At 41.9% G+C, this 27,112-nt stretch overlaps 1 long non-coding RNA gene and 1 pseudogene across 5 annotated transcripts in view; one reads left to right on the forward strand and one right to left on the reverse strand.

Annotated features, from left to right (window-relative positions):
- Positions 1–19,532, forward strand: part of LOC147124533 (uncharacterized) — a 36,694-nt gene extending 17,162 nt beyond the window's left edge. For 3 of the 5 annotated variants that reach the window (XR_015078520.1, XR_015078508.1, XR_015078518.1), the window contains exons 4-7: positions 3,820–3,962; positions 14,032–14,092; positions 16,241–16,384; positions 18,428–19,532. This is a non-coding gene — a long non-coding RNA (uncharacterized LOC147124533). The remainder of the gene's footprint in view (positions 1–3,819; positions 3,963–14,031; positions 14,093–16,240; positions 16,385–18,427) is intronic. The other 2 variants (XR_015078519.1, XR_015078521.1) reach the window with 2 other exon arrangements.
- Positions 19,533–19,761: 229 nt separating this feature from the next.
- The window catches only part of LOC147124534 (uncharacterized), a 51,994-nt pseudogene continuing 44,643 nt past the window's right edge, over positions 19,762–27,112 (reverse strand).

Genomic DNA, 27,112 nt, shown 5'->3' on the forward strand with positions numbered 1-27,112 from the left:
GGGCTTCCACCCATACAGTACACCAGGTCTCATCTGAAGAAACTACCCAGCAGGACAGATTTATCAATCCTGTAACATTTTTCTATCGTAACCAGTTATCAAAATGTTGTTCAATTAATGTTTGAATAGGCAAGGAATCTAAATCTCTGTTCAGAAATAAAAAGAGATCTAGGAACAGAAGTGTACCAGTAACATTGATGGCGATGTAAGTGCAAGCCTTCACAAATCCATAATTGATTTCTTCATCAAGACCTCCTCCCTATTCTTTTGGCTTCGCCTTTGAACTGAGGGACTCCTCTTCCTTGGTGATTTCAACCTTCAGCTAAATTTCCCTTACCCCTTTCATCCAATTTCTCTGCCCCCTCTCCTTAATCAACCTTACCCTGCACATTACGTGAGGCCTCACTAACTTTGAGGTTTTGATAATTGACCAGGCCATCTCTGATCATTTCCTTGTTCCTCTCAATATTCACATCTTCCTTTTTAACCTCCAGCCACACTACCTTTGCCCTCTGCATCTGGAAAAACATTCCCCATCAACACACTCTATAATTGCCAATTTCCTGTCTTTTGGTTCTCCACCTTCCATGACACTACCGCCTCTATGAACCTGCTCAACAGCTCCCTGGGGATTGCTTTTGATGTCCTCACCCTACCAGGTCATAAGAACATAAGAACATAATAAATAGGAGCAGGGATAGGCCACTTGATCCCTCGAGCCTGCTCCGCCATTCAATAAGATCATGGCTGATCTTGGGCTCAAAGCCACTTTCCTGCCCGCTCCCCATAACCCTTCACTCCCTTATCTTGTAAAAATCTGTCTATCTCCACCTTAAATGTATTTAATGACCCAGCCTCCACGGCTCTCTGGGGCAGAGAATTCCACAGATTTATGACCCTCTGAGAGAAGAAATTCCTCCTCATCTCAGTTCTAAAAGGGCGACCCTTTATTCTGAAACTATGCCTCCGAGTTCTAGATTTTCCCACGAGGGGAAACATCCTCTCTGCATCTACTTTATTGAACCCCCTCAGTATCTTAAATGTTTCAATAAGATCACCTCTCATTCTTCTAAATTCCAATGAGTATAGGCCCAACCTGCTCAACCTTTCTTCATAAGTCAACCCCCTAATCTCAGGAATCAACCGTGTGAATCGTCTCTCATGGCATGTCATCCCACTGTCTGCTCATGTACAACTCCTAATTCTGCACCCTCAAATCTGAAATTTGCAGACTTGTGGGCATCTGACACATTATGTGACTGCTTGTCCTCCACCAGATCTGGTTGGACTTCCTCAAGTAATAAAGTCTGTTCTGCTCCATGGTTTAATCTTCCTACTACTCTAGGATCACCTGGTGGGTATAAACAATCCCATATTCCTCTGCTCAACAACTAACAACCCCCTGTGTTGCCCTCTCTGTTCTCTCCATCCTCACCTACAATGCCAAGTGCAAGGAGTTTATGGATTTTTTGTCTCCAAGATTGCTTGGGTACCTTCGTCTCCTCCTGCTCCCTTGTCCCTGACCTCCCCATTGCTTCCCTTACCCCAGTCCATCTCATTTCATAACTTCTTCCCAATTGTCCTGCTCCCCCTACCCAACCATTACCAGGCCCATCTGGTCAACGAGAGCCTGCTGTTTCAATCCCTTCACAACAGAACTCTTGACCACACCTTTCTTTGCTCCAATGCTTGTTGCCATTGTTAATGGCTCCCTTTGCAGAGGCACTGTTCTCCTTCCCTTCAAAGATTTTGTCATAAACAACCTCTTCAAAAATCCATCCTTGACACTTCTGTCTGTTGCAACTATTACTTAAAATATCTTTCCTTTCTAAGATGTTTGATTGCTTTTTTTCCCAACCAGTTCCATGTTCAGTCCTCCCCAAATTACCTGTTGAATCCTTTCAGTCTGGTTTATGCCTGCTCACAGCATAGCACTGCCTAACATCCTTTATGACTGACTGTGACCACAGCATGTTATCCTTCTTATCCTTCTCCTCAACCTCTTATGGCATTTGAGGCAGTTAACCACTCCAAAGCCCCTCCTCCTATGTCAGCCTCCATGGGACTGTCCTTCTCCCAAAGTAGGCGGTACACATCTAGCAATAGCTTCTTCTTTTGCCTTATATGGTCGCCTCGGGAATACACCAAGTCTCCGTCCTTGGCCCCCTCCTTTTCCTCTTTTACATATTGCCCCGAGTGACATTATCAATAGGTTTGGGTTCATCTTCCACATATATGCCGATGACAGTCAGGTCAACCTCTCTATCATCACCCTCAACTTTATTGACCATCACTATGCTGTCAGATTGCTTATCCAACATAGGTGGTGGGTAAGCCAGAACCATGTCCAACTGTACATTAGCAAGACTGAAGCCATCCTGTTTGGCTCCTGCCAAAAACTTTATCCTAGTCCCCATCTCCATTTCACTCCCTGATTGTTTGCTCACTAAACCAGAACGAATCTAACCAAAGAGTCTTGTTTGACACTGAGCTGAACTTCAAACCCATATCTTATCCATCACTTCCACCTCACAATATCACCCACTTCTGCCTTTACCTCAACTCCACAGCTGCTTAAATTATTAACCATGCTTTAGTTATCTTTAAACTCAACTTCTCCAAATCCCTTCTGAGCTGCATCTCAAATCCATACTACATAAATACATACAAAACTCCGCCACCTGCACCCTCTCTCACTAAGGCTCCAGCTTTAATTCAGCTTCCTATTTTCCAATAACAATTCTAAAGCCCCAAAAATGTAACATAACTGGCATATTACTTTATGGCAACTTCTGTCTTGGTTGTTAGGGTTAAAATACTTTAAGGCAAGTTTGACTCATTAATAAGCATGGAGAAGAGATAGTACAAAACCTCTAGATAGGTGTCAGCCTTGGCTCAATGATAGCAGTACTGAGGGAGTGCTGCACTGTTGGAGGTGCCGTTTTTTGGATCAGCCGTTAAACCGAAGTCCCATCTGTCCTTTCAGGTGGACATAAAAGAGCCCACGGCAATATTCGAAGAAAAGCCGGGGAGTTCTCTCAGAGTCCTGACCAACATTTAACCCTCAGCCAACATGTTGTTACCTAAAACAGATGATCTGGTCATTTACTTCTTTGTTGTTTGTGGGAGCTTGTTGTGCGCAAATTGGCTACCGCATTTCCTACATCACAACTGTGACTTGTAAAGTGCTATATTGGCTGTAAAGCACTTTGGGACATCTTAAGATCATGAAAGGTGCTATATGAATGCAAGTCTTTCTTATCTTACAGGTATCTTATATGTGTGATATTCTTTCACAGAGGCCAATGGTTGCAGTTTAAAACTTAGAAGGGTGACACCAGCGGTTGAACCCTGAAACATGATTGAATATAATGAATGACACTGTGTGACGCATTCTGTGATCTAATTTATATTTGGTATTTGAAAATAAAGTTCATATTTGGACTGAGCAGTGTTCCTATCGTAGCGCCTTAGTAAGGTTTGTCATTTCTTTGCAACAGTTTTTTAATGAAGGTAATCTCTGTTTAGCAGTAATGCATATTAAACCCTCCTTACTTCCCAATCCATATAGGATACAATTAAATACAGCATTGCTTACCAGTGTGATTTCATGCTCCATTTATGCAAATTTGGTCAGCCCAAATTGATAATATATAAACTTCAGATGTCCATGTTGCTTTTGGCAGGATGTGACATAGGCATTTCTCTTTCACATTTGTAGACTAAATGTAACTCTAAAATCAGTGTATTATTTGACATACTCGCCTTATTATATTGTAAAGACTCACAAAAATAACTAATTAAAACATTTATTTTTAGGTATATCTTCCAGTGCATCTGGATGGAAAGGCAACCACAGACTCTCAATAGGCTGAATTTGCATTTCTGACTGGCATGAAGAGAAAAAGTGAGGTAGTTGACCTAGAGATGTAGAAGGACATGGAGGAGGAGCCGATCTTTATGTAAGTGTCCCAAAAGGGGGTATTTGGCCTAAGTTCTGATTCTGCTTGTAAACTGACACTTATCTTATCCACAGCACAGACACTTGTAATTTCATCAATGCTGGTCAGTGAAGGAGGAAAGACATCAAGCCATCCTTAATATGACTGTTTTCCTCTGTGGCTGGCTGCAGAATCACTTCTGTAAAAATGCTTTTCAGCCATTCGTCTGGCTGGATGTTGTGAGTGCTGGTTGCTGTCAGAGACCTGTTCTCCCTGCAAGTGGATCATATGATGAGGCATTGTGGTCTGAGCTGTTTGCCTCAACAGTGGCTTGCTTTGTTTCTGGAGAAGTTACTAGCTGAGACAGGACCAATGCGTTGCGGGTGCTATCACTCACCCCTTGCCTTAAGGCAGATGGTTTGAATCGGGCCTTATTCTCAGTCAGGGAAGCAACATATGGAGAGTATCACTCAGTTGGTATAGGCTGGAGTAAAGTTATCACTGTTCCTGTCAGTTCTTGTACATTAACTCTTTGAGGACTGCAGTACTTGTTTAACTCTTTGAGAACGGCAGTAGCATTTCTGCACCAAACCTAAAACATTACAAGAACATATTTTATTTTTATTAGGAGAGCCCCAGTGGTATCGTGAGTAGTCCCAGCAGGAGGGAATGGGGAGTGGTGGGGGGTGGAGGGGGGGGGGGGTGGCGACAGGAAGGGGGAATTTTCTGGCCAAATGCTCTTAGAGATACTATCAGGTAGTAGGGCATGTGAGCAGGAGTTTTTGTGTCAACTTTAGGGAATTGAGATTTAGGAGCAGATATGGGGATTGGAGCACTTGGGGTGGGCCTTGGTGGGAGTGAGTGCAGTGGAGTTGAAACACTCAAGGTAGGCCTGGGAGGAGGGTGATTCAGAGCTTGAGCACTCAGGATGAGGGACCTGGGACAAAGCAGATTAGGCAGAGTGGGTAAAATGTCCAGAGTGGAGGAATAAGGAAAGTGGGAATGTGAAATTAACATGACAACTGAAAATGGCTTGATTTTTCCCCTCAACAGTTTGATTGCTCTGTGTGGTTAGTATAAACCAATCACATAACAGAGGCTTATTACAATCACACAATAGGCTGGATTTTTCCAACCTTGGTGGGTCCGGGGCGGGCGACGTCTGTGGCATGTGGGGACCTGGCATCTGTCTCGATCCCGGCCTCCAACAAGATTTTACAATGATGGGGCTTGTTAGGCCTGCTCTGCGAGGTTCACAGCCAATTAATAGTAAGTGGATCTGATGATGTCATTTGATGACGCGTCATCAACCGGTTTCCTTAAAGGGGCCATGTCCAAATTGATTTTGACAGTTCTGCTGTCAGTGTTCTACAGCATTGAGGGGCTGCAAACACTGACACGCACTGCACAGAGGTGCATGTGCTTATGGAGGGAGTCACAGCACGCAGGGAGGTTCTCTTCCTGTCCAATGGGTGGAAGACACCTCCCCAGGACACCAATGCAGCCTGGTTGCACATTGCACAGGAGGGCACAAGCAGGGATATCATGAGGAGGACCAGGCTGCAGTGGCACAAACCTTTTAATGATCTCAGTCGATCACAAAACGTTACTGCAAAGCCACACTCAACCTCATCCTCCTGTGCCACTCATTACATCCCCATCACTCTGCCTTCCCTACCCTACTTCTGCACATCCTTACTCATACCAACTTACCTTGCACCTCCACCCATCCCTCTCTATCTATATTATCACTTCTCCATCTCACTATCCATCCCTCACACTCACCCTCATCCTAGTCCAATCATACCAACTAAGAACGCACAAGGGTAGGCACTTGAGTGTTTTAGCCAATGTTCATGTGAAGTTTCTGGTAATGTGTTGTCAAACATTGACATCTTTATTTTGAACACTTTGCGTTCTTGGACAGATTTGTATGCACCTTTGGAAGTGGCTTAGTGAGTTGCAGTGAATGGTGAGACATAACATCCCCCCACCCCCACACACCAATGGTGATGAGTGTGAAAGGAATGGCTTGGACATTGTAGGGATGCTTTTTTTTAATTCGTTCATGGGATCTGGGCATCGCTGGCAAGGCCAGCATTTATTGCCCATCCCTAATTGCCCTTGAGAAGGTGGTGGTGAGCCGCTTTCTTGAACCGTTGCAGTCCGTGTGGTGAAGGTACTCCCACAGTGCTGTTAGGGAGGAAGTTCCAAGATTTTAACCCAGCGATGATGAAGGAGTGGCGATATACTTCCAAGTCAGGATGGTGTGTGACTTGGAGGGGAACTTGGAGGTTGTGGAGTTCCCATGCGCCTGCTGCCCTTGTCCTTCTAGGTGGTAGAAGTCGCGGGTATGGGAGGTGCTGCCGAAGAAGCCTTGGCAAGTTGCTGCAGTGCATCTTGTAGATGGTATACACTGCAGCCACGGTATGCCGGTGGTGGAGGGAGTGAATGTTTAAGGTGGTGGATGGGGTGCCAATCAAGCGGGCTGCTTTGTCCTGGATGATGTCAATCTTCTTGAGAGTTGTTGGAGCTGCACTCATCCAGGCAAGTGGCGAGTATTCCATCACACTCCTGACTTGTGCCTTGTAGATGATGCTGGTGTGGGGTGGTGCCAACCTGGTGCATCATGTGGCAGCCAGGGTGTACAGTGTTAAATGAAGCAAATCTGGACATGGTGAGGCCATTGCTGGCATCCCGGGCAGCAATGTGCATGTGTCATGATGCCCTGTGTCCAGTGCAGCATCAGTTGTTTGCGGAGAAGGTTGGTGTGTATGTTGGTGCTGCTGGTGCGCCCGGTGATGCTGGTGTTGGGGCTGATCATGTTGGGATTCTGAGGACCAAGGTGAGATCTTTTCAAGGGTACTGATGATGATGGAATAGATGGCAGGTGAGGTTGAGATGACAGAAGCAACCTGTCAATGCTGAGATAGGTTGTTCCAAGGAGGTGACAGTGGATAGAGAGATTACTACAAACACTTCTAAAGTGCATAAAGCTCAAATGTGGGTTCCAAATACTGAAGGCTGAAGCTTCTGAGATTGGAAAGTGACCAGCTGTAAAATGGTAGGTTTTAAACCACTTTTGCAGCTGTCACCTAATGAAAGAAATGGAGTTGTTCAGAACCTGACATACTTACCTGCCGTGATCCCCGAGCAATGAGAACCTCGTGGAAAACATGAGAAAATGCTTTGTATCTGGTAAAATGGTGATTAAATTGCTTTAAACACCCTCTTAACCAACACAATTGCATGACATGCTGCTTAGTGCCGTGTCTGCAAAACACAGGCAGAACCGGCACTAGGGAAACTCACAAGGAGGCAGGTTTAGAGTGGGATACCACCCCGCTGTCAATCTTTTGGATTTTGACAGCGGACCTGCCTCCGAACCCGACCTCTGTGCGCCAGCAAACTTCAGCCCAAAATTACAATATAATATTACATACACAAGATTTTAAATAATATAAATTCTTCAAAGAATACTGTGAATTAGAAACTACTCTGATGGTTTGCATTGTTTCAATTATATTTTGAGCCGTCACCATTAGGGTTTTGAGAATATTCAGTTTTAAACTATTATTTAAAATAGAAAGTGTAAATACAGTAACTGTCATACATCTGATGCGAGTCACCAACCATCCTAACACACACACACTGGCATGGTCTCTGACCCGCTTAAGTCATAATCATGCAACTTTAGCATAGGGTTTATATAATACTTGGGTCAACACTAAGATTGCAGTTATGTTACACTGCTAGTCTGAGACCAAAAACTGTAGAGAGTGAAATGTTATACTGCAAATCTCACTCTGCCTGTCAGGAGAGAGTGCTGTCCATGTGCAAAGCTTGCAGCAACAAAATTTTACCCCCTGGCCAGAAATATTTTTATTAGAACAGTTGGGAATGTCCAGTAAGACTGCCTAAGCTCTTTTTAAGTCCAGTTTCACGCTGCACTGGAATTCTACTTCATATGGTGCCGAACCCAAGTGTTGTGAGGCAGCATCCCCAAAGGAGCCTGACATCACTCGGTCTTAGTGCATTCTATAATCAGAACAGGACCCAATTATGTTGCTACTTTGTCATCAATGCACACTCAAAACCGCTGCAAATTGGCATAAAAGTGACAGTACAACTGCATCCTAAGAAATGGTGTCCAAATTATGGCTGCTGTTACCGATGCTCCTTCATATGTGAATCTACTTTATAATCTCTATAGTTTACTATTAAGGACAATGGTCTGGAATTATCAATATCTGTACTTTCAGATTATTACAGTTATTTCAGATTTCCATCATCTGTAGTGTTTTGTTTCTGCACTTTCACCTTGGGCATTCCTTAGTATAACAGTTCTACTGGGTGGTTTCTTTGTGTACCTCTGAATATCCCTCACTTTCTAAATTTGAAAAATTGGTCTCCCTGACTGCTTCTATCCCATTTGGAGTGCAATCACTAATTTTGATTTCAAAGTGTAACTTATTTTGATGTGGCTCACTCTGTTTAATCAATAAATCTCACAATTCTGTGAATGATATGTTTACTTGAAAGTACCAGAAGAGTTAAGGGTATTATTTCCTTTCTGTTTGAGATCCATGCCTTTGATTTGGAAGCTTTAGAATATCCCAAGTATACTTCACTCCATGGGTCAGTGAGGTGTCTCTCTCCCCCACATCTCCCTAGTGCTACTGGATGTGCCATTTACATTCATTCCACAATTGTTCAGTGTATCTGTGTAATGCACACTGGATGCAGTATTGGGTCCATGCCAGTGTTTACACTCTATACAAATCACTCCTCTTCATCTAACCATATCAGCATAACCTTTCATTCCTTTCTCCGTCATGTGTTTATCTAGCTTCCCCTTAAATGCATCATTGCTATTCGCCTCAACCCTGTGGTAGTGAGTTCCAGATTCTAACCATGCTCTGGGTATAGAAGTTTCTCCTGAATTCCCTATTGGATTTATTAGTGACAATCATATTTATGCCTCCTAGTTTTGGACTCTTCCACAAGTAGAAACATCTTATCTACTTCTTCCCTATCAAACCCTTTCATAATCTTAAAGACCTCTATCAGGTCAGCCCTCAGTTTTCTGTTTGCTGGGGAATGGCATTGAATACTTCTTGTTTCATCAGAAGTTCTGAGTTTTGCAAGTTCTGTTAATAACGATTTCCATTTCATCTCTTCCCGAGTGCAGCTTGGTGGTGCAGCTCTGTGTTGTGGAGTTAAAGGATGTAAGCTTGTGTCTGCAATTCCCCACATGCAAGTTGCCGATGTTAGCCATGCACAGTCACTCAGAAATGCACTGGTAGAGGCTTTGCTGGATCCCTAATGGGAAACAGGAAAAAGGAATCTGATGCTGCACTTATACAGTGAATACCAGCCTCAGACCAATATCTTTAGACTGCGGTCAGCTGAGCTATTCTGTCAGCTGCACCTTGCATTGAATTTAGAAATAAAGAGTTCTGCATATGTCTGCTTGGATAAATGCACAAAGCTCTAATCCCTTGTTTTTAATGTTAGGAGAGCATTGGTGAGGGCATCCACTGTCTCCTAATGTTAAAAACATTGGAAGTAAGTTCACAAACCTATTAGATTTCATAGCATTTGGCTTCAATGCACTTAGCAGACAGCTTCACAACCTGACTTCCAAGTTATACTGCCACTTTCACATTGATGTGGACTGAAACGGTTTTATACTGATCTAAATACGTTCTGAGATCTGGAATTTCTGCTGGGGCTGCCCTGCCAGTGGAAGAATTGTGGAGCAGAACCTTTATCGTTCTGTGCAGTAAGCTGCAAACCACGTCCCAAATTTCAGGGATGGGGGTCATTTGCATGGTTAGGATGGGCCACCAGCAAGGCTGCTTCAGTGGCACTCGCTCCGATGTACACTTGTAAGGCAGAGCCGCTCACAGCCTCTCCACCACAAGTTCCCTGAGGCCCTCCTAGGCCTAAGAAAACATAGCAAAAAAATGTCTTAACTCCGAAAGGAACCATTTGATGGGACAAACAAGGTAATCAATCCCATCTGGGATCAATTGCCTTTGTCTGCAAAACTCCTGGGCCTTTCAGCTGGTGAGAGTTCCACTGAGGTTTTATAAGGACAATAGGGGTGTTGGCGAAAGATTCCGGTGTAACTGGAATCCGCTCCATTTTGCGGCCCCCACTCTGGAGATCTGCCGGCATTCCACCTTGGCCATGATCAGAATTCTGGGGCTTTATTGTAATCGTGCATTTTCTTTTATTTCATGTTCCTTACTTTGGCTAAGAGGGTTGCCTGGTGAGTTGTCTGCAATCAGGGGCTTGTTGGACAGTGAACTGAGTACACATGATGCTATATTATAGCAGTGTATTGAAACTCTGTCATGCTACAACATTCCACAAAAGGGGAATATTCTTAATGGGTTCCAGTAAAACTTATTTTCAAGTGTCTCTAAACTAGAAAGAGACAAAATGAAGTAGCTTCTTCATGGATTGGTAATGAGCCCAGTCAGCACCCAGAAGCACTCTTGTCTGAGGAAGGACGTTCTTGCCATGGAAGGAGTGCAGCGAAGATTCGCCAGTCTGGTACCTGGGATGGCAGGAATGACGTATGAGGAGAGATTGTGTCGATTGGGCTTATACTCACTGGAGTTTAGAAGATTGAGAGGGGATCTCATCGAAACCTATAAAATTCTGTCAGGCCTGGACAGACTAGATGCTGGAAGGATGTTCCCGATGGTCGGGGAGTCCACAACCAGGGGTCATAGTCTAAGGATAAGGGGTAGGACATTTAGGACTGAAATGAGGAGGAATTTCTTCACCCAGAGAGTGGTGAACCTGTGGAATTCTCTGCCACAGAGGGCGGTGGAGGCCAGTTCATTAAATATATTCAAGAAAGAGTTGGATATATTTCTTAAGGCTAAAGGGATCAAGGGATATGGGGAGAAGGCAGGGACAGGGTACTGAATTTCAATGATCAGCCATGATCTCATTGAATGGTGGAGCAGGCTCGAAGGGCCGAATGGCCTACTCCTGCTCCTATCTTCTCTGTTTCTATGTAATTCTGAGAACTCATTCTCAAAATATTAAAGAATAAAATCAACCTCCATTCAGCTACCAGTGAAAAGTCCTATTGGATAATAATTATCAGAGCATGAATGATACCTTAGAATATTACCAACTCAACAGAAGAGCAATAAAAGTATGCCAAAGAATTTGTAGTGAGTGTCTGACAGAACTTTACATGTGATTTGTAAATCGTAGCTATCTGGGAAAAGCCTCAACAAGCCTCCAATGGTTTTCGACTTCTCTTTATACAAAACCCACACACCCTCACTAGCAGTAACAACAGATATTGAATCTGTATGAATAACTATACTGTACATGCTTGTAAGGAATCATGCTGGAGAGTTACTGAGAAGGGGTGTGTGTGCGCGCACAGTAATTGCATGATTGTTGGCCACAGATATGTATTGCTATACTTATTAGCTTGCTCAGTTCACTCCAGCATCTGTGAAGACATCAGATTGTAATCAGGCTTGTTGCTTTGTTGAAAGTATACTTAACCACTTCACTGGGCTGCTGTGTTTAATGAAACATTCTGACTACAGTATTTAGATTTGTTCATTGCACAATGATATTTCAACATTTCCTTTTGTTTGTTGCAGGACTGATGTGTGTTTTTCTAAATTTGTTAAAGTCTTTGTTGAGCTGCAACCGCTTCATGGTCATTGGTTTCACACAGATGGACCACATTTTATTGACTTTTCAGAAGGGCAGATACTATACCAACAGAAGTCCAGTTGTAGTTTCATGCCATTCAGCAATATGGAAAGTGTAGCTGTGGTAAACCACTGTTATACCTGCCTGTGTGGGTGTTTGTATTCCACTGTGTACATGTCTGTACATGCCTCGGCTGACTCCTCCCACGAGTCCAGGTATAAAGGTGACTGCTCCACAGTCCCTCTGTATTCTGGACTGGTCGACCACTCGAGGCACACCTTCATTCTCTTGTTAATAAAAGCCTGTTAGTTACTCGCTTAACCTCAGTCTTTTGAGTAATTGATAGCGCATCAGTAGCATCACCACTGCCACCAATATAGCTGTAACTTGGGTATTTGTATACATGGAAATAGAAAATTTGTGAGCATGCGGATACTGGAAATCTGAAATTAAACCAGATAATGCTAGTATTTGATAATGAAGGGAAAATAAGGGGGAGAAATTGGGTGCCTTTGCGTCTCTCGTTAGTACCACCGGGGGGCGGGGGAGGGGGTTAACGGGGCGCAAAATGCTTTGTGACCAGGCGCGGCGCTGACATCAACTCCCGTCATAATCGGCGGGAGTTTTGCGGCAGTGCTACAGCGTTGCGCCCCGATCTCTTTTGCCTGGAGATCGTGATGTCATCGCCATGCGCATCGCCCCGGTAGCATCCCGGATCCGAAATTGACTTTTGGGCCCTGCAGCAGCGCCAGTCGAAAACACTGACAGCTGCAGGAGGCATGCACTGGGCGGCCGGTCACTTTGGGGGTGATGATTAAAGGCGAGATGGCCGAGGTAATTAAAAAAAAAACTGCCTTGATGGTCCAGCTAGGTAATTTTTCTATTGCAGAGCCTGCAGCGATGGCCCTTCCCTTTAAAGGAAGGGAAGGAGCCTTTGAACGCGGCAGCGCTGAACGGCCCAGTGTGCAGTGCTGCTGAAGTCTCCGCCCCAATATTTGGGGTTAGTGCTCCAAGAAGGAAGTGGAGTGTTTGATTTCACGCTCCACCTCCCTCTTGGGGCGCTAAAACTGAATTTCACGGTTGCCAGTGCTAATTAGCGCCGGGTGCTAAACTTTGCACCCAGGCAATATTAACACCCCAAAATGGTCGATAACTAATTTTTCCCCCTAAGTTTCTTAATGATTGTTTTCTGGAAGTATTCATTGGGGAGGGAAATATTGGATTACTACACAATTACAGTCCACATCGTGTTAATGCGTTTGCCCGCTGTATGAGCTGGAAGTAAAGCGAGTAGCAATCGTAGATTTTGGAGATCGTGGTTTTGCGTTAGATCATACTGGCTCATCTTCAGCAGTTCATCCGTCTTATTTAGGAGGTCAGTTTTCACGCTGAGGCTCATCGCTTTCCTCTTTCCAGCCATGTTTGCTGCTGCAGTCAATGCTGATTAGTGCAAGATTTAACCCAATAACAGTGATAGGGGATTAAGTAGTCATGGTAATCACACTTTTACAAGGTGCGAACTGCTGAGTCTGCCTGGAATAGCCGGAGCACTTAATACGGTATCAGCGGTGTCTTTGTGAGTGACATCTATAGGAATGGCAAATGGCTAGTGTTAATTGTCCGGTATAGATGGTTGTCCGCAGTATCTGGGGTGGTGGGAGGAGGGTTAAAAGTATTGTAGTGCAACAAATACCCTAGAGGATTTGGAAATCAATGTGGAGACAATAGTTCATAATTAAGTGAACTGAAGACTAAGAAATTCCCTGGGCCGGATGGCATATATCCTATGTTGCTGAAGGTGACTAGGAAAGAAATTTGTGGACTGTTGGCCAATAAAGCATTTGAATTGGAATTGAATTGGAATTGGTGGGGGGCGGGCGCAGACAGCACTTTTCATAGTCCTGAAAGATTCATTGAGTACTGGAAAGGTTTCACAGGATTGGAATTAAAGAAAATGTGTAGCTATCTTTTTAAAAAATGGAAGACAAATCTGACCCAAGTAACTACAGAGTCCTTAAATCACTATCAGGTGAAATAATGGAAAGAATACTAAGAAGTAGGCTGGAGAAGTAGCTATATAGCAATACTTAATAAAAACAGCTAGAGCAGTTTATAACAGAAGGTCCAGTTAACAAACCTCCTTAACTTCTTTGAAGATGTTACAAATAAAGTAGGTAGTGGAACTCCCTGTGTTGTGATTTATTTGTGCCAGAAAGCTTTTGACAAGGTCCCATGTAAGAGACTACTAATAAAACTAAAACCCTTTGGAATCGTGAACATGGAATGGATCTGCTGCTAGGCCATGGTTCTGTAGTCAGTCAATAAGAGGTGAGCGAGAGAGAGACTCAGGCTGACTTGCCTTCTGTTTATTTTTCTTCCCTCTCTGCAGGAAAACACTATATCCTCTGCTTGGCATGCCTGAGGTTCAGAACTCACTATTTGGAACGCTGGTCAGTGTGATTTTTGCAGAGTAAATAAATAACCTAACATTTGTGACGCTCATGAGACCAGAGACCAAATAAAATCAATTATAAGTCTGGAGTGAAAATCTTTCCCTGTTTTAGACAGGGGAAGTGTGCTTTAAAGAGTTGTTAGAAGTTCTAATTCCTGGAAGTAACTGATGCCTGGTACATATTTCTTTTCGGATCATAACAGTATTTGCCACTGCCTTTTTCACGAAGCCCCTTATATACCTTATGCCAACCTGTGGTACGCATGAAAAAGACACATTCCAGTGGAATTAGGCATTGACGCCCAGAACACCATGTGTAGGCCCTCCATTCATTACCCCAGTTGCCAACGTGGGGAGTTCCCAGCCACAGCTGTGCTATCAAGTAGAGACAGTTAGCAGGTGCCAAGCACCCCCACCACAAAGAATTAGGGAATATCAAAGTACAAGGCACCCTGCCAGACTGGACACTGGCAGTGGCTGTGGACAGATTGTGTGCTCAAGCCCTTAGCCAGGTAATGGTGCACAGCTTGTGGGGGAGGGGGGAGCAGTTAAATATAAGGTGAAAAATATATTTACAAAAGGGCGGCTGACCCAACCCCAGAAAATAAAAGCCAGCTGATCTACAATTCCACACATGTGTACCTATAAACCAGAGCGGTTTGATTTTCATTCCACTTATTTACTAGCCACTACTGAATTAAAGATGTGGGCTTTGTCCTTTTTTTATTGCAAACTGCACTGCATGACTTCAACATTGGCATGAACTTTTCATATTTGCTTTTACACCTTTGGACCTCTTTGTTTAACTCATTTTCCCTACCAAAGTCATTTCAGTATAGTTTATGAAATAATCAATAAATCCTTTGCAGGTAGGCTCCACCTCTAATAACATTGATGAAGCTGTACTGGGAAGGGGAGGTGGGGGTGGGGGATTTGTTTCATCCCCTTTTTCCTAATAAAAAAGAAAATACAGAACAGATGTGCAATAAATTCTTATGCACTTTCCAAAAAGGTTATCATATGAAACCAATAAAGACATACACCCAAGAACGTTAAAGACATATCTTTATTTGCATTGACATTTAAAGGAAAAGGTGATATGAAATTATGACTTATACATATGACATCCATTTCAGTGTTTAATATTTAGAGTTTGCTTTCCAAAATACTTTTCGTAGATACATTTTCATTTGAAGAATGCATTTGTTTTTTATGATCACATAAATAAGGAAAAAAATCAGACAGAATGCCTAAATTATTCTAATTGTATTGAAGAATTATTACACTGACAGGCCTTAACAAATTTAAATCTTACAGGTTTTAAGAATTAAAATATTATTTGTGGTAAATCTCACTGTTTTAGGGCAGAGCAGGAAGGTGCAATCCACTGTTGCTCCAATGCAATGTTCTGTAGAGCAGTAGAATCATTTTTTTGTCTGTAATTCCTCATACAGGGAATTCATGATCTCAGGCTTGCTGTCAGGGGGAGACACTGAACATTTAGCAAGTTGCTTCCCCACAAGGAGGGGTCTAAAAATTATCAGAGGGTGAAGCACCCTAGGGCTATTCTTGCTTTCTCCCTGGTGGCCAGCTCAGCAGCAGCACTATCGGGGGCCTAGGGATTAATCACTCTCCTGCCCTTTCATTTAAAGAATGGTGCAAAGTGGTGGGGGAACCTAAGCAAAGGAAGAAAATAACACAGGCAAAAAAGCATTAAAAAGTAAGAACGAAAAAGGTTGCTATTCTCTCAAACCGAGCATGATTGTTAATTATTAAAGGTGACGTTTCATGCAAGACTTAACTGTAGTGAACAATTTAAACTATCGATTATATTAATACATCTTGCAACAAATTGAGCTTTCTTACGAAGATGAAAATGAAAGGAAAATATATCTTTGATATTTTAAAAATGTGTCCACTTCCTGTCAACTTTTTCAATCATAAATTTATATGTCTATATTATAATAAAAATTGTGTATGTATACTTGTCATGCATTAATTATGCTGTCAGTGGAGGCATTCAGTGCCATCACTAGTGGAAGGATAAAAGTTGTGATGGGAAATGGCAGATAGACATCATATACCCGTTGCTCGTCTTTCTTCACTACTCAAGTTGTATTTTTATCTTGTTTTTCATCATTTCCAGATGCACGCGTTCTGGCGGCGGATTGATGTACTATGATGTCATATGGTATGGGCCTATGTGTTCTTGGAGGTCTGGAGCTTCAAGTATGAGGTCACAGAGCAGTTGCAAGCAAGGGAAAATCAAGGTGGCATCATTTTGTATATGGTTGGTAGATTATACATACTTTTGATGTTTTAAAAAATTAAAATTGACAAAATGTACTCTAAACCCATTTCTACAGCAAGAAAATTGACCCGAAATGTTCAGGAGCATAGGCTGCAGATGGTTGAAGCTTCAGAAGTACTCCATTAGCTGTAAAATGCTTTGGGACATCCTGAAGTCATGAAAGGTGCTAGTCTTTCTTTCTAGTGGGCCTTGCTGAATAGGAACAGAAATATAACTAGTCAGCATCAAAAAGCGTATTATAGAAACATAGAAACATAGAAGATAGGAGCAGGAGTAGGCAATTTGGCCCCTCGAGCCTGCTCCACCATTTAATGAGATCATGGCTGATCATCCAAATTCAGTACCCTGTCCCTGCTTTCTCCCCATATCCCTTGATCCCTTTAGCCTTAAGAAATATATCTAACTCCTTCTTGAATATATTTAATGAATTAGCCTCAACTGCCTTTTGTGGTAGAGAATTCCACAGGTTCACCACTCTCTGGGTGAAGAAATTCCTCCTCATCTCTGTCCTAATTGGCTTACCCCTTATCTTTAGACTATGACCCCTGGTTCTGGACTCCCCCGCCATCGGGAACATCCTTCCTGCATCTAGTCTGTCTAGTTCTGTTAGAATTTTATAAGTTTCAATGAGATCCCCTCTCATTCTTCTAAACTCCAGCGAATATAAGCTCAATCGACCCAATCTCTCCTCATACGTCATTCCTGCCATCCCAGGTATCAGTCTGGTGAATCTTCACTGCACTCCCTCCATGGCAAAAACATCCTTCCTCAGATAATGCGACCAAAACTGCACACAATACTCAAGGTGTGGTCTCACGAAGGCCCTGTACAACTGCAGGAAGACATCCTTGCTCCTGTACTCGAATCCTCTCGCTATGAAGGCCAACATACCATTTGCCTTCTTAACCGCCTGCTGCACCTGCATGCTTACCTTCAGCGACTGGTGCACAAGGACACCCAGGTCTCATTGCACTTCCCCTTCTCCCAACCTATTGCCATTCAGATAATAATCTGTCTCCTGTTTTTGCCACCAAAGTGGATAACCTCGCATTTATCCACATTATACTGCATCTGCCACGCATCTGCCCAATCACCCAACCTGTCCAAATCATACTGGAGTTTCTCAGCATCCTCCTCACAGCACACACGCCCACCCAGCTTTGTGTCGTCTGCAAACTTAGCGATATTACATCTAGTTCCCTCGTCTATATCATTAATATATATTGTGAATTAGCCTTATATTCAAATCAATAAAATATGATAGCATAATGGGTGCATTGTTGTTCATGTGACACTTGAGAACTGTCATTTTTAATACTATAGTAATGGAGAAAAAAAGTTGTCAGCAGTTTAGTAGGGCCATACATAAACCATTACCGTGCGACAAAGAGTAATTAGGCATATTTGATCAACTGCCCAACAATATTATGCACCTTGTATTAAATCTTGGCCATCTGCTGGGTATGCGGTGAAGGTCCACGATGGATGCATCTCAGTCCTCACACCAAGGTGCCCCACTCCCACATCATAGATTTTTGGGGTAAATGTGTTTCTGAACTGCGCTTCATCTAAGCAGTTCCAAGCTGGTGAAACTCAACCAATGGAGCTCAGCGAATGTAAGTGATATACAGCTCTGTGATTCAAATAGGCAACATACACTTGGTGCTGAACTTCCAACAGCTTGAGCTACTGGACCATTGTGCTCACTGCTTACGCTTTTAAACAAAGGTTTAGTGATAATAGTAGTAGTGTTAAAATATTTGGGGTAAATTTTCCTCATCACTGCATATACAGTAATGTGGCAGAGCAAATCACCCATCTGTTATAGTGCCTATCTGATTTTCATTCCATTGATTTCAATGGAATGAAAATAAGGTGGGTTCTGCAATGGGCAGGCAATCCGCTCTGCTAGATTACTGCCCATGTGGGGAAGATAGAGTTTATCCCTTAATATTGTTTCAAAAGCTTCCCTATCACTTTCATGAGCCCTTTCTCTGCTTAACTCAATCCTCTTGTTTGCAGATTCCCTGGATGAAGGGAACAGTACATAGTTTAACTTCCCTGCTCAAATAAAGAACAAAGCCAACAGGACCTGACAATTACAGATGGCATTCACCACATGGAACAAGCACACCAGAAAATCCCACCATTTTATCACAGCCCATTATTCATTCATTTTCTGACAGGGTTTGTGATTACAGATCACTTGATTGACTAACTAGACATCTGCAAAGTGAATTACAGAACAGGTTTGTTTCATCTCACAATAATCAGACAATGTTGTAATTCTTCACAATAGTTGTATGCTGAAGTGCTATTTATAGCAAACAAATTATAATTAAGGCCCTGGTTTTCTCAAAATACACAAAATTAAGCATACAATTCACTCTAATTTCAAATAATTATTTCTTTGCGAAGGAAGAAAGCTCAGGTACAGAATGTCTGTATTTGGTCATTTCTAGTATTTACTCATTTTTGTTTTAGATTGTCTCAGTGTGAACCTCTTGCACTAGTTGTTGTTAAGCCATGCATGATGGGTAATGGCTGACTAACACACAGTCTGGGTTTTCATTTTAAAAAACGACATAGTTGTAATCACATCAATTGTGGCACACCTGACTTATTAAAGTTTGCATAATTATTTAATTGTCTAGCTTAAAATTATCATTTTTTTTATCTCTGTCTATTTAGATGCAATGTGCTGTCCACTCATAAACACTACAAGATGCAGGAATTTGTTATTTATAAAACACAATGTGCAGCAATCTTTATCCAAGATTATCTACATTTTAGTTTCATTACGCATTGAGAAGTCAATACAAAAGAAGAATTTCATTTTATCCCTGTAACTCTTTAGAATTTCAGGAATCTCCATTGTTTTTGACTGTGCCACAGTTCCTTGTCTGCAAAGGTCCAAAGATCAGTTGCTTCAGCCTCACTGTATTGCAGGCACTACAAAGGCAACAGGTAAAAGCTTTCTACAAATAAAGGTCAACTCCAATCTCTGCATTGCTGAAGCTCTATTAAAATTCTCTTCTTGAAGCCGGCCTCTTTATTCTGGAGGTTCCAAAATGTGATTACAGATGGCATTTTGTATTTATAAACACATACAATGCTGTTTACCGATTACGTCTGTGGTGTCCCAGTTATTTGAATGTCTGTGTACAGCTCTAATTAACTAAGAGCAATCCAGTTCGGAAGAGACAATGCTAAATATTCAAAGAACGTGTTGGTTTTTCGTATCCATTAACAATATGAAATGAAGGTTTATATGAGAAAGGTTGCCACTGTCAATAATTAAAAGTAATTGCATCATAAATTTGTGGTTGCCAGCTTTTTCTAAATCATCAGAGGGTGGCTGAGATCTAAAACATTAAAGATGCACAAAGCAGAAATTTCCATTTTTTTTACTTATTGAGATCTTGGTGGTGATCCAAAGCTTATAAAAGATGAAAGAGGCAACATATTTCAGATAGTTGATAAAGTTAAAATCTAACATTTATATGTCAAAGGTTATGTATGTGCTGGTCCAGGGTTTAATTGCAAGATGAGTTAGGGTTCAGATGTTTCTGTGACAACACAGGGTCAGGTGATCTTTCCAAGCTGTTCCTGAAGAATAAATGGGTTGTTTGTACACAGGGTGGTTAACTATCTTTTCTGTTGATTTCAAGTTCAAAACAAATTGGGTGCCAGAGTCACAGGTCAAAGGTGAGAGGTGTGGGTATGTCCTGGGTCTTCCTTTTTGCACACTTACAGGTTGCACTCCAGATTTGGATCTTGCATGCAGTAAACCACCACCAGCCCTTGTGTGAAGTGAACTACTGGGAAAGATGGGCAAAGATCCATTTGAAGTACTTTTGGGACAGTATATTTCTTTACTATATCTCTAGAAGACAAAAATAAAACAAATGTGACAATATATCAATTTACTATTATGTTTTAAATGCAAACATGTTTCGACCTAAACAAAAACACTTGTTTGCATTGCAGTTAACAGAAAACTGGTCATGAATTTCCAGTATGTGTTGCTGGCAGGCAAGACTTCCCGCTGGCAGCACACACTTGTAAAACTACCCCTACAGAGTAATGGACACCATGTAGTGAGCTGCAATGATATAATCAAGACCACTGGTTTACAGTGACTGAATAAGTTTTTATCATGTGGGATTGTGGGATTTTTTAAATTAATGGTTTGGGGATTACATACTGTGAATCTGTTCATTTATAATTAGGGCCATTGGTTTATGGTGACTGAATAAGTTAATTTTCACTTTATTACAAGGTTTTCATGATTTTTTTCCCACTGGCCATCATATCCCATGGTTCCAGCCATAGTTGTGATCTTAGCTATGATCTAATTGAGCCAATTTAGCTGATATGATAAATCACTACAGCAGCATCAGACATTAAATTACGTATAGGCTTTAATTCACTCCTCATAGATTTTCCACCCATTGACCGTAAATGTGTTTATTTTGTAGTGCAAGTTAAAGCTAGAATATTTTACAGTTTTTCAGAATTCCAGTGTCTCAGTGTTGTACAGAAGTAGGCTTTAGTGCTTTGTGTAATGTGGTGAATGAGTTGACAGAATTTTATAGTTTTAATTTTAGCAAAGATAGAGGGTAAAGTTTCAAATAATTGTTTTGAGTTTTCATACAATATTGCTGTTTCCACGTCTATGGAACAGGTGTATTTTGTGTTATTTTTAGCAACTGACAGTTGAAAGTAGATGCTGATACCTTTCACAAAAGGGTATCATAGTCCTTTATGATGTAATGAGCACAGTAATTCAGGGGCTGCCCATTTTCAGCTCTTAAAATATTGTGTGACAGGACAAGAAAGAAAGTCACTTGCACTGAACTGCCTGGTACCTGTTTAAGAACATAAGGACATAAGAAATAGGAGCAGGAGTCGGCCATTTGGCCCTTCGAGTCTGTTCCACCATTCAATGAGATCATGGCTGATCTTCTGCCTCAACTCCATTCAACGGCCCTATCGCCATATCCTTTGATACCCTTACTAGTCAGAAATCTATCAACTTCTGTTTTGAATATACCCAATGACTGAGCCTCCACTGCCCTCTGGGGTAGAGAACTCCAAAGATTCACCACCCTGTGTGTGAAGAAATTTCTGCTCATCTCAGTCCTGAATGGCCTACTCTTTATCCTGAGGCTATGGCCCCTGGTTCAGGACACCCCAGCCAAGGGAAACATTCTCCCAGCATCCATCCTATCAAGCCCTGTAATAATTTTATATGCTTCAATGAGATCCCCTCTCATTCTTCTGAATTCAAGAGAATACAGGCTTAGTTTACTCAATTTCTTCTCATACGACAGTCCCGCCATCGCAGGAATCAATCTCGTGAACCTTCGTTGCACTCCCTCTATGGCAAGTATATCCTTCCTTAGGTAAGGAGACCAAAATTGTACACAGTACTCCAGGTGTGGTCTCACCAAGGCCCTATATAATTGGAGTAAGACTTCTTTACTCCTGTACTCAAATCCTCTTGTAATGAAGGCCAGCATACCATTTGCCTTCCTAATGGCTTGCTGCAGCTGCACATTCACTTTCAGTGACTCATGTACAAGGACACCCAGGTCCCTTTGAGCATCTGCACTCCCCAATCTTTCACCATTTAGGAAATACTCTGCCTTTCTGTTTTTTCTACCAAAGTGGATAACTTCACATTTATCCACATTATATTCCATCTGCCATGTTCTCGCCCACTCACTGAGCCTGTCGAGATCCCCTTGAAGCCTCTTCACATCCTCTTCACAATTGACACTGCCACCTAGCTTTGTATCATCAGCAAATTTGGAAATGTTACATTTAATCCCCTCATCCAAATCATTGATATAGATTGTGAATAGCTCGGGTCCAAGCACCGATCCTTGCGGTACCCCACTAATCACAGCCTGCCATCCTGAAAAAGAACCATTTATCCCTACGCTTTGTTTTCTGTCTGTTAACTAATTCTCAATCCATGTTAGTATATTTCCCCCAATTCCATGTGCCCTAACATTGTTCACCAACCTCTTGTGTGGGACCTTATTGAAGGTCTTCTGAAAATCCAAATACACCACATCTACCGGTTCCCCTTTGTCTACTCCACTAGTTACATCCTCAGAGGAATCCAATAGGTTTATCAAACAGGATTTGCCTTTTATAAATCCATGTTGACTCTGCCCAATCTTATTAGTTTCTAAGTGCCCAGTTATTGCATCCTTTATAATAGATTCCAGCATTTTCCCAACTACTGATGTGAGGCTAACAGGTCTTTAGTTCCCCGTTTTCTCTCTCCCTCCTTTCTTAAATAGTGGGGTTACATTTGCTATCTTCCAATCTGCAGGAACCATTCCAGAATCTATAGAATTTTGGAAGATGACAACCAATGCATCCACTATCCCAATGGCCACCTCTTTCAAAACCCTAGGATGTTCCCTCGTCACAGATTGGAAGCCATAGGCCTAGGGCAGAACCAGCTAAGATAGATGCACTTCAAAGCAAGTGTAGATATAAACTGAACCAAAGTTGCAGGAAACAACTGAAACAATATTTGATGTGACAGTTAATAAGAATTGTAACTGCTGAATTATAAAGTTCCACATGTCTGCAAAGTTGCACTCCACATCCAGGGTAAATCTTTTTCTGTGACACTGGTACATTCATCAGAGATTTATACGAGACTTTGGTTTAAAAAATTTAAAAAAAATACTTGCTTCTTGCTATTCAAAATCCTACATTATATTTGATACAACTCAAGAGGATCTGCTTGATATGTAAAATATTAAAAGTATGTAAAATTTCAAAATTACTGTACTAAAATTGTTTTATTTGATTGTAATACAGAGAAAATGCACAGACGTTTATCAAAAAACATTGAGGTTTATTACTATAATGTGTGGTTTCATGGACTGGCAGATGTGAGTCTGTGCTCATATGTTCCATCAGATGAGTTCCCGATCTCAACCTTGCTGTTGGGGATAAGCAATGAGAAGTGATGATGTGGTTCCCACATAGAAGAAGAAAAATTACCCCAGCTGTTTTTGTGTATCTCATGGCATTGGGAGAGGAATGGGAGCCACTTGCCTGTAACCCTCTTTTGTTCACAACAAGGTGGCCTGAGTAAAACCAAAAGTAATGGAAGGAAACAGAAATAAAGTTTAAAAGATGGACAAGGCTCAAACTTTGTTAGTTCAAGGATTTTACGGAATTTCGAGATATTTTCAGATCCCTACATGTGTGCAGTTGCGACTTTATAGGTTTGGAAGAAAAATATTCAGCTATTGCTGGATCACTCAATAAATTCCAGGCTCTTCATATTTAAATTTGATCCTGTGAAGGTGATCCTACCTGCAGTAATCAAGAGAATCTCCAAGGGTGGGTCTCAAATAAGGAGACAGGCTAATGGGAGCATTGATAGGCTGGGTTGTCCTGCCCTCCTGACCATGGAAGATTGTGGATGTGCTCACTGAAACATGGGGAAAAAATAACAAATGAGGTGAAATTGGTCTACGCCAGTAGTGCGAAACAGGCTCAAAGCGAATTGGCTGCCAGTTTTACACCGCGCCCGATTTTCTTTGCCATTGTTGTAGACCAATTTCATGCCCAAAGTTCTGATGTTGTAAAGAAAATCAAGAATTGCATGTGGCAGGTGGGCACTGGAGATGCACACACAGTGACGCGGGCAGCCACAGGCCCCATTAAATTAGATGACTCCCCTGACCAGGGTCAATGTTGGAGGGCAGTGGTGGACACGCTCCTGGCATAACTGTCGGTGTTCAGCCAGCGGATTTTTGGGGCCCAAATTTCCTTTGAGGTGGTGCTCAAGTTTTGGGCACTTTTAAAAACTCTGTAAATGCAGGGTATAAAGCAATTGCTCAGAACACAATTTACAGGATGAATTTCATCGGGGCTTCTCCCGCTGTGCTGCCATAACTTTGGCAGAAACCCTATTTACGTGTGAACACATGGCCTCCCACCACAGTTACGGCTGCAGAGCAGGAGAAGCCCCGAGGAAATTCGCTGCCATTAATCCTCTTCACTGACACTTACCTCAGCATTACTTTGTGACCATAAGTTGGAGGAGTCTTTGGGGAAGTGCAACTTCTGCAAGACATGTTGAGTGAGCCCTACAAGAGGCAGGCTTCCCTTGTTTCTCTCTCCTGTCCATGCATTCCCATTCATGGCTGTAAGTGATTTTATCGAGGTAAAGCTCTGATTTTGCTGCAAATGCTTTCCTTTAGGCAAATAAACCACTCTAGATTTGTGTTGTGCTTGGAGTGAGGAGTGCTTCTCCTTTTGTTTTTCTTTCTCATTCACAACGCCAACTGATGACTGGAATTTCCCAGCACCTCTTAAATGATGTGAAGATTGAATGCTCAAGTTCATGCAAATGTCGTTCTTTTCAGGTTCATCCATGCAGTTAGGACAGTCTGTCAAGGCTACATATTGGCATGAATCTTCTTACTCAGGTTGAATGGCTGACTGCAAAAACTTGGAATTCTCCAGGTATTCGTCTTTGTTTTTCAGTTCTGTTGCTCTAATCTGAAAATTTCAACACATTGACTCATGAAAGATAATTTGTACACGTCAAGAAAATTTTTGTTTCCTGTAATGGATGGCCCTTAATGAGCTTTTCTCTCTGACAAGGAGGTTATTTTGAGCTTTCTAGCATGTAAACCAGCACCACCCCCTTCATCTCTTCTTACTAACAAATTAATTAGAATGTGTTAGACTTCCAAGGTCAAGTCTGGAAATATGGGCCAAGCAGGTTTTTTTAAAATCATAATTACTTATTCCAGACATCTATGTAAAAAAATTTACGTCTATGCACACTTCCTGTCTACAAAACCTTACTTCCTGTTGTCACATTTTTGCCATCCTTCTGTCAACTTTTTCTATTATAAATTCCTACATCCACATTTATAATGGAAACTGGCTATGTAAACTTGTCATGCTGTAATTACACCCTCCCGCTAGTGGTGGCACTGTAGCGCCTCCTAGCCTGTATTGTACCCGTTAGCAATGAATGTTTTGGCTCAGATTTGATTTAGTTTGTCTCCAATAGGGCATTCACTCTTCTTTGGATGGAAAATTTGAAGATCTCAATGATGATCTCAAATTTTCTTAATGATTACTGCAAGAAATATTTTGAATTACAGGAGATAAAAATACTGCTTTCTTTTTAGCTAATTGAAAAACAATTACAAAATAAATAGCAATAGAAAATGTTGGTGACCTTTTTTGATAGACTTTTCAATAAGCTCTCCAGTAGTACTCTGGGTCAATCATGTAAACACAGTTGTGACTTGCTACGAGTTATTATAACATTGGGATTAGATTAATATCAACTCCCTAAGGAGATCTTTAAGAAACTTGGCTAGCTGGTTCGTGGTGACAGTTTTAAGTTCTTGTGGGATTGACTTTAATTTTAGCTTAATGGGCCCAAAATTCAGATGTTTATGATAAGGAATCAAAGATGTAATCTAGATGGTGACTATATGTATTTTTGTAGATTGTCAGGGAACATGTGTAGAATTCTGCACTGTAAGGGAAAGTAAATGAATAGTGACCTTGACACTGCCAAGGATTAGATTGCAGACTCCTGAAGAAGCAATGAGTACTTATCCCACTAATAGACTAACAGGGATTGGATGGTTGGAAGTCTCGACCTTCCCATTATGTCATCAGAGACAAGAAACACAAACTAGGAAAACAGCATCTGCATCCCTATCCCACTCAAATGACAGAAGTTGGGTGCTCCCCCAACATATGCTAGCTTGGTTTAAATATGTATCTTTGTTTCTGTGACTCATTCCATAAATGGCAGCTGCTTGCCTACTACTTGTGACCTGCCATTGTCTCAGGAAACTTATAGCAGGATAAAGAAAATGGAGGTGCATATGTACCAAGGGGTTTTTAATGCATATGTTCTTTTCAAAGAAAGAACAACAACTTGCATTTATATAGCTCAGTCAACGTAGTAAAATGTCCCAAAGCGCTTCAAACAAAATTTGACATGGAGCCCAGATATTAGGAGAGGTGAGGTAGGTTTTAAGGAGCATCCTAAAGGAGGTAAGAGAGGTAGAGAGGTAGAGAGGCTTAAGAGGGAATTCCAGAGCTTAGAGCCCAGGCAGCTGAAGCCACAGCTGCCAATGGTAGAGCGATTAAACTCGGTGATGCGCAAGAGGCCAGAATTGGAGGAGTGCAGAGATCTCGGAGGGTTGTCGGGCTGGAGGAGGTTACAGAGATAGGTGAGGGTGAGGCCATGGAGGGATTTGAAAACAAGGATGATAATTTTAAAATCAAGGCTTTGCCGGAATGGGAACCAATGTAGGCCAGCGAGCACAGGGGTGATGTGTGAACGGGACTTGGTGTGAGTTAGGATACGGGCAGCAGAGCTTTGGATGAGAAAGAAAGAACTTGCATTAATATAGCGCTTTTCACCTCCTCAGGACGTCCCAAAACGCTTTACAGCCAGTGAAGTACTTTTGAAGTGTAGTCACTGTTCTAATAATGCAGAAAACACGGCAGACAATTTTCACACAGAAAGGTCCCACAAACAGCAATGTGATAATGACCAGATAATCTGTTTTAGTGATGTTGGTTGAAGGCTAAATATTGGCCAGGACACAGGGCGAACTTCCCTGCTCTTCTTCGGAATAGTGCCATGGGATTTTTACATCTACCTGAGGGGGCAGACGG

This window comes from Somniosus microcephalus, chromosome 1 (assembly GCF_052327205.1).
Source record: "Somniosus microcephalus isolate GS21.2 chromosome 1, FLI_Smic_1.0, whole genome shotgun sequence".
In the NCBI taxonomy this organism is placed as follows: Eukaryota; Metazoa; Chordata; class Chondrichthyes; order Squaliformes; family Somniosidae; genus Somniosus; species Somniosus microcephalus.